The 16927-nt window shown below is 41.0% G+C and overlaps 1 protein-coding gene across 5 annotated transcripts in view; it reads right to left on the bottom strand.

The window, feature by feature from the left end:
- Positions 1–16927, bottom strand: part of TBXAS1 (thromboxane A synthase 1) — a 237531-nt gene that overhangs the window by 147874 nt on the left and 72730 nt on the right. The gene's annotated exons all lie outside the window — the stretch shown is intronic.

Raw genomic sequence — 16927 nt, 5'->3', positions numbered from 1 at the left:
TGGAAAACTAACAGAGAAATTAATAAGAAGATATGTATATGACTTACTACACAAAAGGGAAGCACAGGAAATTACTTAAAAAACCCCAAACCTGTCAAGTCAGAGTTTAGCACAAGGCAGTTAGCTGGTACACTCTACAGAATAGTAAGCAGATTTATTTTTTAGATTTTTAGCATTTTTATTGTCTTTCATTTTCACAATTGATGAAAATTGGTATCCATTTATCTAAATAAACCTGCCACTATACTCAATTGTTAGTGTCTTAAATGAATTCAAATTGATCAATCTAAAGAAGGTGTGCTAAATATATCCCCAGAACGATACAAAAGTGAACGATAAAAAAGTCTGCTTTAATGAAACTGCAATATTTGAGGACCATGCTCCATTGTGTTTGCAACTTTTCTATGGAAAAAGTAACACCTTTGATTGCATTAATCTGCATTTATATTCATGGAAGACAGACTATCATGATCTATTTTCATTCTTAAGAGAAAATTCACTAACAAAGTAGAATACTTATGTCTCATATTGAATCTTTCTTGTTTGTTACAACATACCACAGAATATTAGCTAGAACATTACAAATTACTGTAAATACATCTACTGCTAACATAAATAAACAAACCAATATAATGCATGGATGTTTTGAGAGTATTTTACCATACTAAGGAAAAGAAAATCTGGCAACCAGAAGTAATGGTCTGACTTACCACCCTTGGGTGCTACCTTATTGTCCAAATTAGTAAAGCACTTGCCACCACCTACAGTCTTCCTCTCACAGAATCCCTCAATTATTTATTTTATTGTTATAGTACAGCTGTGCTTTTTATATTATTTTTTTTTAAATCCTGGAGTTGGAATACCTTTATTCTGCAGGAGAGTATGTCTCCAGTTTAAGGCAAGAACTCTAGCTTTTCCTTTAGATACAAAAACACGGGATGGCGTGTAAGAAAACATGTTCAAGATAGAATTATGAAAGAGGTGGATTAGATGACGGCCTGAGGAGAATGTATATTGCCTGAAAATAATATATATTCTACCCTGAACAATTCTTTACTGCTAAGGTAAGCAGAAAAGCCTCATGCATTAGCACACAGAAACTAAGGTGGACAAAGTCGTTGTAATACCACAAATATAGACAGGTAACTCAAAAAGGTTTTTTCCTGCAGACACCGTGGGAGGGGAAAAGGCACATACACATTCACACCCACCTGCACTTTTTCTGTTGCTACTCCAGCTGTTGCAGGACTTAGCCTGCAATGGCTATGACTGTTCAGCACGATAAAGGCTGTCTACTGATGCAAGGGGGAATGCTGGGGTCAGATTCCCCCAGCGCTGCTCTCCAGGCTGGCTCAAGGCTGGCACAGCCCAGGGCACAGCCTGAGTGCTGTGCCAGGAGAGCAGCCCCGAGCAGCACAAGCACAGCTGGCACTGCTCGGGCAGGGCAGGGGAACCTCCAGGCCCGTGGGATGCCAGATCAGGGCTGCTCTCCAGCCCACTTCCCTCCCAGCCTGAGCCTTCTGCAGGGCACCCTGAACGCTGCCTGCTCACCCGTGCTTTGGATTGCAGGCACGCACATAGGTGTTGCACTTGCTGTACCCACCGGCTGCATTCCGGTGAGCCAGCAGGATATTAACATTTTCAAGAAGCCTAGGCTTTAAATGATTCAGTGCAAAAGCCTTCCAGAAAGCCAGCTTCTTGGAAGAACTGCTTCTGGCTCACTACAGCAGGGGGGTCAGGCAGAGCACATTTCAAATCAGTTCTGTTAACCAGTAACTGCTTTTTCACCTCCAGGACTCCTAAATAATTGCACTGGCTTAAAATTAACCACACTTAATTTTTTTCCCTAATATGAGAAGTATTAGCCTGCAGGATGGAGGAGAGAAGGCGTTGAAAAGCACCTGGGAAAGACTGTGAGAAAGCATCCTCAGGAATAAAAGCAGCCTTCATTATCTACACTCCAGGACACTTTCTCATGCCATGCAGCACCACACACCACACATTCTCACCACCACCTGCCTCCACTGCTCACCCCTGGGACCCACTGCTGTCCTGGCAAGAACTTGGCAGCAGGTCTCATGGTGGCAGGCCTGGGAAACACAAGCCAGCAGCACACACAGGATCCCATGGACTGTAGACAAGGCAGAGAGAGCGTGCATGTATCCCTTACACACCAAGGTACACATTTCAGCTGGAGTCATAAAAAGGCTCCTGTGTTTGTTCTTGACAGCCACGAGGAAAGCCAATGAACCTGCATGGACTCAGTGAGGGCATATACCACATGCACATAGCTCTGCCAGTTTTGCAGCATCATCCCCCAAATACAGCCTCCAGTAGACAAGTACCCTGAAAACATAACCCTCCTCTCCCTTAAGCCATGTTTGAAGCACAGCAAGCCTCAGAAGTGTTTTTGGTAACTTATTTACACTGGCTGAGTTTGGTTTGCTTCAACCAATTATTGCAGACTTGGCCATGTTTCATAATCGCACATGTACTTAGTATCTATGACATAACCAAGCATCTGCTCACAATCAGCTGCTGTTTTACAAAAAAATGGGAGTAGAGACCACCTGTCTTTGCTTCCTTTCTTCATATTTATCCACCAGGTGATCAGCAAAGTCAGAAATGGCATCTGCTGACTTGTACCAAGTGACTTTAACCTGCCTAAACCAGGAATTTCAATAAAGCAACATGACAATTAGGAAAAGAATAATCAGGAGGAAATGGAAACATGTATTCTGTTTTTTTTGAAAAACAGAAGAAAACAGAAAAGCAAAACAACACCCAGTATTACAGTATGACACCACATGCATGAGGAAGAACTGTTGTGCATTAAACACTCAGCGGTAACAATTAAAAGCAGAGTTAGCAATGACATTCCAAGTTTTAAAAAACCACTTGGGTTTTTCTTTGTTTGGAAGCTGCAGAATATGCACTATCATCATCAACTCAGAAAATGGTTGGGCTGGGGGGACTTGTTGCATGTGGCCCATACAGTGAGGTACCAGCCTGAGGACATCCATCATCAAACAGGATAATGCAGGAGTAGGAAAAGCTTTTTCCCCTGAAAAAAGCATCTGGTATACCATGGAAACAGCAGCTCAAGTGGGCTGACTGCTGCACACCCAGAAGGTTCTTTGTTTACATGGCTGGCGGTTGCCTCCCTGCAGGGAATTTGCATTCTCCCCTTCCTCTGAGTGTGTATCATCAGCTGCATCTGTGGATAGAACCACTCACAAGGCCAAATCTTGCTATCAGGGATACAGGCACAAACCCCAGGGAAGAGAACAAGATTTGGGTCTGCATCAGACAAAGCAAAGTCTGGTCATTGTCAACCATTTTTCTTGAGATACCAAATGTTGAAGCTGAAGCTTGAGCTGCATACATGAAAAGGCTGATATTGCTCAAGTATCCCCTCTCATTTTTTTTCAGTAGACTCTGCTACTCCAAGACAGATACTTCAGCAAGCTCCTCCTCATTGCATATTCACCTTGCTAGTTCCTCACAGCAAGGAAAAAATCTGCAGCAATGTCATCTTCCCTCTTTCTGAAAATGGTTGTAGGCAGTAAGCCAAAATTTTCAAAAAGAGGCAGTATTTTAGAGAAGCAATGCATTTTGATTTTGGGGGTGTTTAACATGAGACATATCCAACCTATTCCTTTCAGTTGCTCAGTACCTGCAGATATCATGGCTGCAAATGGGAAATGACTCCAATTGTATGGAAGATGCTTTGAACATTTCAGCTTACTGCAGGTGGAAAACAAATGATGTAGTTTATTAACTTCACTATGCTCCTTCAGGGTCATGAGAGAAAATGGTTTGACAAGGGCCACAAAACTGGGATCCAGCAGATGCATGTTCCTGACAGTAACTCAAAATTTGGACTCTGAAATGGGTCCTAGAGAATGCAGCCCTTGAATTTTGTAGTGTACTGAATGTCACAAAAGCTATTGAGCTCTGTGGAGATAGATGTGATGAGCCCATCAAAATTCACTGCAAGTGGGAAACATTACCCATGCAAGAACAGCTAAGGGAAAAAGGCTTCTCTTGTTGCTCCCTTCTGAAAAGTATCAGATATTATCTGATGTCAGTCACTTTACCAAAACAACCTGGATTTAGACTTGTGACTCAGAAGCCAAAGATTCCACGTCCCATAACTAGTCCCATATATGCTCCACCTTTATCATCCTATATCAGATGTGATCTGTTTCATTGTGATATTAATAATCACAGCATCATTGTTCAAGTGCACACCTCATATCAAGAGATAAAAAAATCTATACAGTTATTTATGATACATAATGACAGCAGACAATATTTATGGATCAGATTTTTAGCATTCAATGGGCTTTTGAATGTCTTTTTTCCTTAGACCACCTGAAAAAGAAAATTGCTAATAACCTAGTACTCAAAATGATTTTTTCTAACACAAGCTAACATTTAATTAAAGTAACCTTGTATCAGTCTGCAACCTTCTTTGAAGGAATGACCCCAGACTGTACATCATCTCCAGTAATAATCCCAGTGAAATCACTAGGATGCCAGCAGACAAGAGGAGTAACACAGCATGAACTTCTAAGCAGCCTGATTCTGAGCTACGTACATAGTTTGTTTCCTTTGATCATTACCATTAATGGTTGTCCTCTGTGTGTAATTTGCTTTAATTTATGTGTGTGTCATTTCAGATTTTAAAAAACACATATAGCCCTTCTAAATTTATTAAAGGCAGCCTTCGTACCCTTAATAGTTATTAAGAGAGGTTAGTGTTATGTAATTAAGTTAATCTCATCTATAAAGGCTAATCAACTGAACACTAATTGAATCTGCATATGAAAATTTGGACAATGTGTTCTCATTATGCAATTTAAAAAACTTACCTGAGCTAAACAACAAGCAAATTGTAAATTTCTTTCCTTCTACCTTTTCAGATATTTAATAAAAATTATGTGGGCAGGTTTATTTCTGTGTGTTGCATTAGAAGTTGTTGCCCTTAACAAAGAACTGTTGTCTCACTTCAGAGAAACAGCTTTAGTCCCTCCCTGAAACATGGATATTTCCTCTCTTGCATGAGCTCTTCCTTCCTCTCTATCCTTACTCCGTGCCTTTCATTGCCTTCTTCTTCTGTCACCTCTCCCACTCAGAGAGGACAAATGTTCTTGGGTTCAAGTCATATCACACAAAGGATAAGAAGGCATCCAGATATCACCTTCACCAATTCTATCACCCAAAAGGATTAGATGGTACAAAACAATTCAGTCATGCCCACTCAGCACCCCAGCTTAAAGCCATCTTGGCAGCTTTGGCAGGGCACTACCTTTTTGCCCCCAAAGACCACTCACCAGTGAAGTGACTCACCTCATCCTTCTCTGCCTGGGTGTGCCAGCATTACACGTTTTGGACCCTTTTCTGAGGTTTGTCTTTTCTTGAGACATTTACTGTTTAAACCAGTCAAGTTTCCAAATGGGAATTAAGAAAAGCACGTCATCTTTTCTGGTATTTGCTGTTTCTCCCCATTAACCAGGTTAATGGCTGATTCTAATAGGCTGGTAACTGAAGTGTTGGAGGGAGGGGGAGCCAAGGAGGTAAACACACAGTGGAAAGCCTGATCTCAATAGCATTGAAGATTTCTCAGTGCATGGGACCCTGAGTCCTCAGACTTTCCTCACAAAACCCACCATATGTTTCTAACATCAGAGCTGAAAGCAGCTGCACTGCCAATGTGGATGGCTGGATGGAGCAGCTCCAGCCAGTTCACAGTCCCTCAGGTGCCCCATGGCACCCCACTTCATAGCAAATATTTAATGGAAAGAGGGTCTCTGGAATGGGAAATGGGATACACTGCTTGATATCTTTCTTTAGGAAAATAACATATTTTCTAACTGAGGGAACAATGAAAGATGCACACAGATTTCAGTAAAGCATTTAGTCTAGTGGCTGGGGAACCACTGTCATACCCCAAAGGATGCAAATCAGGATAAAAAACAAAAGACAGTAAACATCAAAGCTGTAGGGAAGTGAGCAGAGAGAGAGCAGAAAGAAAAGGTACAGCCAGGAAAGGAGGACCCTTGGTTTTCTCAAGAGTCAGTCCTGGGACAAACCTTGCTCAATGTTTGGAGGACTGAGTTTGGCACAAAAGGGATCAGAGAGACTGAGGTTGTCATACCAGACATGAATGACCTGAAGAACCTGAACAACTGCAACTTTAGTTAAAAGCAAAGCTTCATGCCCTTAGAGAGATACTATGTTAACACCAAGAATTTCTGCAGTAGTAGGTGATTGCTTGAAAATAAGACAGAGGTGAAAAACCTGGATGGACACATTAACCATAAGGTAAAGATGATGGAAAATGTATAATGGAAAAAAGTATGATGGAAACTACAGATGTAGAGTATCTGAGATAGGCTTGCTCTGCAATGCTGCATGTAAATCTGATGAGCTGCCACGTTCAAAAGGAATGAATTAAAAATGGAACAAGTGGAGAAAAGGGTTACAAGGATCTTTGGGGAATAGAAGGCCTGTCTTACAAGTCATAATTAGGAGAGTTCATTTTAGCTAACCAGAAGTTCATTTTAGCAGACCAAAGGGAGGAGACATGCTTGCTGTCTAACTGTACTGGGAGGGATCACTAGGGAGAGAAAAATATCTATTTAATATAAAGGTCTATATTACTAAAAGATCAAAGTAGGATAAACTGGCTGTGGATAAACGTTGCTTGAAATTAGATAAAAGTTATTGACTATCAAAGTAGCAAGATTTTGGAAGCCTTTTAGTCAGAGCAGTGGGGACAAGAACCTCAAGAAAGGTTTTGAGGCACAGGAGGCAAGACATGGATACCTATAAAAAATTAAGGGTAGGATGAATAACCCAGGTCATCTACACAAGACCCTCAAGGAGATCTGCAGTCACTTCTAGAATAAGAGGGACTCTTTTCATGGAAAAGATTTACTACACTTTCACATGTGCACACTGCATTCACACTTCTAGTTGACTCACCTTAACTTTTCCAACACGTTCTTGTCCAGATATAGTCTCATATATTAATTTGGCACACTGCAATGAGATCCTGGCTTTTTCTTTTGTCTCTTTCTTCAATCTCATTTCACTTAACAAACTTCATTTCCACAACATCTCTGGGCTGTTAAATGCCCATCTGTCACAGGTTGGGAGTTGGAAGTACACAAAATTAAGCAATTTGCCAAATGTCACATAAGAAGTCAATGGTAGAGCCAGAGAAAAGCTGAAGGTTTCACAATCCTCCTTGGTAGCTTACAAAAACATTCCTTCTCTGCCACAGAAACACAGACTATGAGAAAGGAAAGGAATATCAACAAATTTGACCTGTTTCTTAGCTTTCAGACATATCACATGCCTAAGGCTTTAAAGAGAGGCATGAGGAAAAGAACCCTATATGCATGGCTAACTCTAAAATGCTTTAAGTAGAGGGAGGTTTCTTCCTCACTCAACTATTAGCTTAAGATTGAATTGCTCTTATAGTATGCATAGCTACAAATGTAATTAGTCATAAAATAATCCAGACCCTCAAATTATTCCAGCTGCTGTATTCAACTCTCTGATTATTGCAGTGATGAATTCTCCAGTCTGATTACACTGGCTAGAATAATATTTCTTTTTATCTATTGGAAAGTTACCTGCTGTTAGCTTAGACCTTGTTTATATCCACTACAGAGATATAATTGCTAACTTACTATTTTTACTAGGACTATTGTCTAGATAACACTTACCCCTGCTAGGCCCTTATTTTACTTCATAGTAAATGTCACAGATGACACCTATTCAGGCTCCTAGGCACCTTTGTCCAAAACAGAAAACATGTCATTATGAAGACATGTACAAAGAGAATTACAATTTGTTCAACGTGTGTTCATGAAAGGCTCCATATGAGATCTTACAGACTCACTGCAGTTTCTGATCCTTTGATAAACATATATTTATAATAAGTCAAGAACTAGAAAAAAATAGAAAGGAACAATGGATTTTTTTTTACTAAAGTATGTAATTTTCACTAAACGTCTTCTGTCTTCCTTCCAAACTGAGTGTAATTCTCTCCTACACACTCTCTACTTACATGTAATTCCACTGGATCGCTAACCACCTTTGCTGCCTTAATATTACTACATCCTCAAATTACAACAGGAAAACTGAGAATTACAGTGCACTCTATAGGAGGGAGCTGATTATACAATAGAGGACCACCACAATGTGGATTTTCACTGTGAGCTCAATGTCTCAGATGGATTAGCATAAGCATTCAGCACATCTCACTAATGGTGAATGAATTTTATTAGTTTTCTTTGCTGGCCTTCTTTCAGAGAAGCAAAAAAGTCATTGCATAATTTGAAGAAATGGAAAAAACTCCTTCTAGGACATACAGATGTGGTAGCTAAGTTTAAGGAAAACAAAGATTTGGGAGCACTCTGATGACACAGCACCATCTCCATGAGCAAAAAAGTGGCATTCAAAGAAAAGAAAGTTGACTTCTTTCCCAAGAAAGGGAGGCAGGGACCCTTTCCTCCAAAGAGTTTTTCCACTTCTGAAGTGTGTCCCCTTCCTTCTCAGACCTATCAACAGCAGATGCCTTCAGACCATGAAAGTGTCATTTGAAAGGATAAAATATATTAACCAAACCCATTGTGAAAAAGTCTGTCTTGGGTGCCAGAGAGTGCAAACAGACTTTGAAATAAGCACTGGAAAAATTACACATCTCTGTGCAAATCTCACACCTTCACCTACAGAATTAGGATGACAATGATTAAGCTTTCCTTTCTGATGCAAACTGGGCCATCTCATACTGCTCACTAGTGCCTAAGTGGGTTTCAAGAAAACATCTATAGAACACAGGATTACTCATTCAGTGGGTGATGTCTTGGCCTCCTCAGAGATATTCCCCTTGTGTAGTTCTAGGGGTCTCTGTCATTGTTTATAAACTGGTTATAAAATCCATGCCACTTAATTTTCTGTGACCCCCATGTTTAAGATAATCACAAGTGAAAGAACTTAAGATAATCACAAATTCACCTCTCAGATTTTGATCTTTTGTTGTGATGATGCTAAGACAAAAACTGTGTCCAAACCATAGCACTAGACAGCACACAGAGTACGGCATCGAGGGAAGAGACTTGGAAAGATCATTACATGTGACAGACATTAATCATGCCACTTAATGCATTACTGAAAGATACCAGGACTATTTCTGTATTTTAACATGGCCAGACAAGCTAAGCTTCCTCTTGTCTAATTCCCACCTTGTATGGACGCAGCTCTCAAGCATGAAAAGAGAAAAATGTCCCCATAGATTGCACTGGTCTCTGACGGAGAGCAGAGCATGCTGCTATCTGCAGCATGGACAGGCCAGGCATAGGCACAACCAGTCCCTTTTGCTCCCATCTATCACATGGCACCTCTGTAAAAGGCACAGGGTTAAGGGCAGACACATCAGCTTGACACACACAAGGCTTGAGGTGAGCCCGTACATTCAGCAGGACAGGAGGGGGAATGTGTCTCCAGAGCAGCATCTTCAGCCTAGCCATGGGAACAAACATTCCCAGCACTTCATCCTGCTCCCAGAGTGACACAGGTCCAGGTAGGTACCCCAAAGCACTGTGGAAAGAGACATGCTGTAAGATCCTGTGCAAAATAAAACAGTTTTATACCTTTGGGAATATGACAAACTGTAGCCCCAACAGCCATATTACAGCAGGCAGTTTGACTCTTCACCTATTTTGAAATAACTGTTCCAGCAAAATCTCCTTGTTTTCATAAGGTAAGTCTTGAAGTTAAACACTGTTTAAGACCCAAGCCACCCATGTGGTAGCTGGTAGGATCTGAGCACAAAAAAAAAAAAAAAGAAACACTAGAAAGCCAAATCAGGTCTCCCTGGAAAGGGATTAGGAAGAGGCAGACAGAAACATACAGTGCCAATCCCTGTGTGGGCTGGAGAGAGGATTGCAGAGAGCATCAGGAGCTAAGATAGCAAAAGGAAACTAAACAGGAGACTGCAGTGGCATGAGAATTTGGGAGCTCTAGCAATCAGTAAGATCACTGGCTAGCACAGGATGTGTCAAACACAGTCAGAGTTTCAACTGTGACAATTTCATAGATAGAAGAACTTGGGTTTGGAGGTGAAGATTGAACTGGCTCCTGCCAGCCATTCATTTCTGTTTCTAGATCATCACACAGGGCTGGATTCTGCAGCAACACCAGAAAAAAAAAAAAAAAAAAAAAAAAAAACCACCTTGTCAAGCCATCTGGGCTTGCTTCTTTTTTTAATGAATGACGCTACACACCTGCAAATACCGGATATTTTCCAGAGGAACCAATGCATTTAGCTGTCCTTTCATAACTGAATTCATTTGCATATGGGAAAGGAGAAGGGTGATTGGCACCCTCATTCAGTACAACATTTATGCAGGCCTAGATGTTTTGGCAAAAGGCATAAAGTTGAGAGCAACCACTGCTCCTCCCTCTCCCTGTGAATTAACCACATCTGTAAGAGACTGCGCCACTGATGGAAAGTGACCTCTGCCGGGGATATAAAACAACTTTCCTACGCATCCTCCCTGTAAAGCAACCACCTGGAGGGACTGGAGAGGAAAACAGCACAACCAAGCTCCCAATGAAGACATCTCAGATAGAAAACTGTCAGCACTCTTTCACTGTCCTGCTTTTCTTATGTACACAGTACACCTGTACAGAGCAGAGCACTTGCACATTCTCAGGTCCAAGAGGGTAACTTATTTTAGGTGGTGCTTTCAAAGCATGGGCTTTCTTCTGAAGGTTCTCAAAGAAAAGGGGATCCCTGTTTGGTAAACAGGAAGAAAACAAATTATGGGATGTTCGAGTGACTAAACCTCTCCAGAAATAAGAATCAAAATAAAATTATGCGCAGTTAGAAGAAGTGCTAAAAGTTTAACCTGTCTGACATCAGTGTTTGTCCTACAGCAAAAACCATGGAGGAGTGACCCCTATACAACATTCATGTCCTTGGAAGGAAAGGGGCAATCCCACCATACCACTGGGAATAGCATGGGGCACCATACAAAAGCCATAGGGAAGCTCCTGCCAGTGCAAGATTTAGCAGCAGTGCTACCTGATCTCTAAACCCAGCCCTTGATCAACACGAAATACTGGCATGATCAGAAGGAGAACAAACTCCAGATCTACTGCCAGGACCCCAAGGACATTTCATAGACACAGGATGGTTAAACTTCATGGATTAAATGGGGAGGTTTTAACAATTGTGCTGGTTTTGGCTAGAGTAGAGTGATTTTTCTTCACAGAGACTAGAGTAGGGCTATGTTTTGGATTTGTGCTGAACACAGGGTTGATAATATAGAGATGTTTTTGTTATTACTGAGCAGAGCTTACACTCCAAAAATTTGGCTCCTTCATTATGGATTTGTGTTAATGCCTCTTTTAAACTCAAGATATAAATTACAGGGTTGATGTGGAAGTAAAGAGCAAGACTCAGATGAAGAGGGTATATATCAGTCCTCTGACTCTCCTGCCAAAATTTCAGGCTAAAAATGTTATACATATACCTCCTTACTTATATGTAGGAAAAGTATCTCTATATATTCATAACAACCTCAGGTTATTATTTATATGACAACGTAGGATGCACAAGAGAACCAGGTCCCCTAAAATACAGGCAAATATCTCAGCTCCTGCAGAAAAAGTCAGTCCTAGATGATGATAGATTAAATTCAATTAAAGGAACAGATACGATGCACTGTTTTTAGAGCAGGGTTCCTCTCTCCCACAAATTCTTAACAGAGTAGCTGGACATTTAATTTTGTTACATGCTGAAATCTTTGTGCCATGTAAAGAAAGAGGCAGGAAAAGGAATGTTAACGACCTCTTTTTACAGTAGCCAGTTGTCAGGGGGGGTGGGAGAAAACAAGCCACACGGAAAACAATTGCCAATTTGTGGTCTTGACCATTTAAAAATGGATCCCAAAATAGTCTGCTGAATTGTTTCACCCGGAGCAAAATTACCCATGAATACATATGCATGCACACAAAAACAACATCTCTTGACGCAGTGCTGATGGTGACTGCAGTCAAGGAAGAAGCGTTATTGCATTCCACATTGTGAAAAGACCACAACGCAGTAATTATTCTGAAAGGTTTTCACAAAGCACAATTATTAAGCTAACATTATCCTATTATTGTTTGTTGCTATGGAGATAATATAATCAATATCTTTTCTGGATTGATTTTTTTAATACTACTAGCACATTGCCCAATATAGCAAGATTTAACTCAATGCATTAACTGATTTTAGTTTATGATTGGCAAAGTCTTGAGGCAATAGATTGCAATCCATCTCATGCCTATTATTCTATCAAGACACTTAATGTCAAACTCTCTGCTGCAGAAGCAAGTTTACTTGTTGAAAATGAGAAAAAAGATTACAAATCTGTCTGAAGAGATGCAATCTTTTAAGCATGAATTTAACACTTATTTCTATTTTTCCTAAACCAAATGAAAATTACCAAACCAACTACAAAAGTAGTAGAAAAGCAAGTTGGGTTTGAACTCTCAACTTCAGGTACTTATTTATTACAGTGGAGATGTTTTGAGGCATTAGCCTTCTACACGTAACTTAAGTTTTTCCTGCAGCAACAGGGACTCTGGGAAGGTGGCATCAATTGTGCCAGAGCCCAGTGAGTGCAGATGCAGTTCACAGCCTTTGTCACAACCTCTTCCTGCAAAAGCTCAGGAATCACTGGCTACCTGCTCCCATGCCCAGTGAACACAGAGAGCACTTAGCTCTTGGTCTCAGTGGGTGGTGAAGCAAAATTGGTACTGCCACAGCCCTCAGTTTCCTTGCCCATAAAACTACAACCACACTACCTGTCTCTCAAGTCTCCCTGTCCAGCTGATAACTTTTCAACATATCAAGGGAATGCTCCTGTGTTAGCACAGTGATAAGTCTGCACAAACTCAAGTCTCAGACCTTTGCAAGACACTAATATAATATATTTAGAGGCTTCATTTCTGACACTGTTGTTCCAGTCTGTTACCTCACCTATCAAAAGGTGGGCTCATAATTGTGAAATATCCTAAAGCCTTTTAACATATATTTGCTATAATTGTTCAGAGAATGATTTTATTATGTTTTCCCCTCCCATATGGGCATATTGTGACAAATTAACTTTTCATCTTTTTGTCATAGAATATCTTGGGTTGAAAGGGACCTTTGAAGGCCTTCTATTCCAACCTCCCTTCAATCAGCAGGGACATCAACAGGTTGCTTGGACCAGATGGGAAACCTCAGTTTCCAGAAACCTGAGTCCCAAAGGTGACCATATTTTTTCAGCAGAGCATAATGCTTAAGACAAAATTAAGTGCAGCAGGCTAGACTTACCATAAGTAAATAAGAGGAGTTATAACAACATTTAGAAGTACCAACGCCTGTTAACTCCTGTGACAAGTCATATGGTTAGACTTTTGGGTACCAAAGCATGGCTTCAGCTGCCTTGGGTTAGACAAGAGTATATAAGTATTTTGTCCATGGAGCATACAGCTGTTGATAAAATGTGAAATCACAGCAATTCTACCTTCTCCCTTCCCTAAAGGCCCTGGATTGGGCGGTCTTGTCTTTCTACATAAAATAGTAGGGCTCAGTAATGTAACTTTTGGACTGTCTAGAGGGGATCCATCAGGAATGATCATTCACAGAATAAATGTTGCCTATGCAAGGCAACACATCTGGCCCTTCTGGCCCAGGGGATAAATAATAGAGTTAGGAATGCACATTCATAGCCCATCCCCTGCAAGTCTACTGTGCCGACACTAATCCATGCAGACTTAGGGCTGGTTTGTGAACCACCTCTGCCCTCCCTGCTCAAGCTGGCACAGGTCATTGTCTTCCATCACATTTCTCAGTATGCCACTTGTATTCTAAATTATATCAAATTACTAGCTGGGCAAATGAAAGATAAGCACATACATCAAGTTGCTTGCCTTCCCATCTTATTTACTTTTATGCTGATTTATAAATCTTTATTTTCTGCTGGATGGGGCTTAGACAAGCAGGTACAAGACTGCCCTGGTTACATAAAAGGGTGTAGGGTTTCAGCACTGTGTGGGTGTGACCATGCTGGTTTTCCATACCAGACACATCATGCTGAGGAGTGCTTTCAGCAGCAAAAGTGAAGCACTTTTTTGGTCCCTCCCTTACCGGATGGAGCAGAAGGGAAGTGGCTCATTCGGACTTTAATTTCCTCCTGGTTTTAAAACTAGCATGGATACTCATTCAAGCAGGCTACTGTCACATGTACAGCCTTAAAGGACACCATCTGCTAGTGCATCCGCACAGTAAAGTACTGCTTAAGCCACACCTCTCTGTCAAGTATAAAGAAAAACTTCATTTGTTTCAAACACCAACCACCTGCTGTCCACCACAACGCCTTAGCACGCAACAGCCCAGAAATTCTGCAAAAAGTCATTTAACTGGAGTCAGGCAGGGAATATCAGTTTTGGTAACAGGAATGATACAATTACATTCCTAAGCGATTAGTCTCAATAACAGACATTATCTCTAGTAAATTGTCTGCAGGCCAGATTTTACCAGTCTCACTCATACCAAGCAGAGACTACTAGCAAGACCCCCTTCATCTCACAGCTGGGGGACTAAGATACTACTTACCAAAAGTAAGGCGATCAGCGTCAAGCTAAAAAGGTTGAGTTTCATCACACTTTGATCTGCTAAACACTGTAATTGCTGTGTACTACTTTCTCACCAAAGATTAGTTCTTTTAAATTTATCAAATCATAAAAATTATTATTATTATTACTCCATAACCCAGAGGTTGAACTTTGCTGCTGGAGGGTAACCTCACACATAGCAGAGTATGCAGCAGCAAAAGACATGGCACTGAGACATCTGCTGTGGGGAGTCCCATCCCTGCTCAGCAGGACTTCTCCTGGAGCTCACATTTGCCAGCCTGCCTGTCCCCAGCCACTGTATTGACCCAGTCTGCTCCAGGAAGATATTGGGATCTTCCAACCTTGCCTCCATGACATTTCCTTCACACCCTAGGAAAAACCATTTCTGCACCAAAAGGGTTGTCAAGCACTGAGCAGGCTGCCCAGGGAAGTAGTTGAGTCACCATCCTCACCATCTCTGGAGGTATTTAAAAGACATGTCAATGAGACATTCAGAGACATGGTTTGGTGGTGGATTTGGCACTGCTGGGTTAACAGTTGGACTCGAGAATCTTTTGCAACCTAAAAGACTCCATGTACAACACAGCCTTAGTGGGAACAGAGGAAGGGCAGCCTTACACAGGTCCAACCATGGTGCAAAAGGTTCTTGTAAACTGCCTTGTCTATTAACTCCACAGCTAAATATAATTCAACCTGAAACACTTGGCCTGTGCTTATGCAAAAAGGTGGATTTGAGATGGAAGGTTGGAGGGGAAGCCTGCACCACGCGTTGCAGAGCTCCCTTGCTGGCTCCAGAGCAGTGCTATGCTCTGGGAGACAGGAGCTGTTCAAATGTTTTGACAGAACACGCCGATTCCTCGGGAATGTTTTTATTCTAGTCAATGTGCCAATTCCGCACAGATTTCCAGCAGAAAGCAGGCAGACTGTCTGGGTCTGCTGAATTAAAACTACTTCACCCAGAAAGAAGAAAAAAGTTGCATTTTCAGATTATTTTTACTCAATCCATCCTTGTATTTGATTTAGTCAGTTTATTAGATTGTTTTCACTTTTACCTGGAAATTCCATTTTTAGCAGGATCTAAAGACAGGCCAAAAGGCATCAAAACACTGTAGAAAATTAAGCTCAAGCAAAAGACCTCTTTTAGACTTTTGAGATATAATTTTGTACATAAACAATGCAAAGAGTTAAACAGGGAAACCAAAAAATTAACCATGTTCTAACTAGAACTGCTTAGTCTGGTTCTGCAAGAACCCAAAACCTCCATTTTTGCATTTGTGGTTGTCTTTCAAAGGCTTTCCTTTTTTCCTTTGCCTTAGGGAGTTATTTATAGGGCTATTATAATTTGAGGTCTGGTCTTCTCGTGGCAGGTCCTCCATCCAGGAAATGAAATAGCATTAGAAAATGAAATCTCGCGTTTATGAGGTCTTAGAGATGGCTCCCTGGGGCACTGGGGAGGGGAAGAAAAAAAAAAAGAGGTAGGGAAAAATATAAACACAAATATAACTACAAGATACTTGCAAGGTCCCTAATTCTATCTGTAATGAACTTTGAGACTCTTTATTAAAATAGAGACCTCTGATATAAGGTCACCATCTGCTTTTTTTCCCCACAAAGCTCTCCCATTTTCCCCTTCTCTGTGATCAAGTGCCTTTTCCACTCCACCTTGGCTGCAAGGTGCTTCTGCCCTAGATTGCCTTCAGAAGTGCAACAAAAATAAGGATAAATTGAGTGCTATCCTTCCTCCTTCTGCCTCATCACACACTTTTCACAATGTACCATGTGTTGCAGCATATTAATAGATCAAGGCAGATGTGGTCACATGTCTGCAAAAACCACGTATCAATCACCAATTTCTTATTCATACCCCTTTGTGCTTTCCTAGACTACTCTCTAGAGCCAAAACATCCCTTATGCTATTAGGGCTAATCATCCACTGCTTCCTCTCAATACACAGAAATAAAAGCAAATGGAGGCAAATCAGGGAAGACTTTGGGGCTCACCATCCTCTTTCTTTCTGTGTGCAAAGAGATACTTCCCTTCAACACCCTCTCTTTCCATGCATTTTTTTCCCTTTTCCCTTTTGAGTGGAACAGGAAAAGCATCATTCAGCAGAAGAATAACAACCCTGTTTAGAGTCCCACTCAACTTCATAGAGAATGTTTCAACCCATCATTGTATCATTGTATGCGACTTCTTATGGCTTCTTTAGCCTAACTTTCACTAATCCTACCTA

This window comes from Oenanthe melanoleuca, chromosome 1A (genome assembly GCF_029582105.1).
Source record: "Oenanthe melanoleuca isolate GR-GAL-2019-014 chromosome 1A, OMel1.0, whole genome shotgun sequence".
Taxonomy (NCBI): domain Eukaryota; kingdom Metazoa; phylum Chordata; class Aves; order Passeriformes; family Muscicapidae; genus Oenanthe; species Oenanthe melanoleuca.
This window is presented reverse-complemented; position numbering and strand designations above follow the sequence as displayed.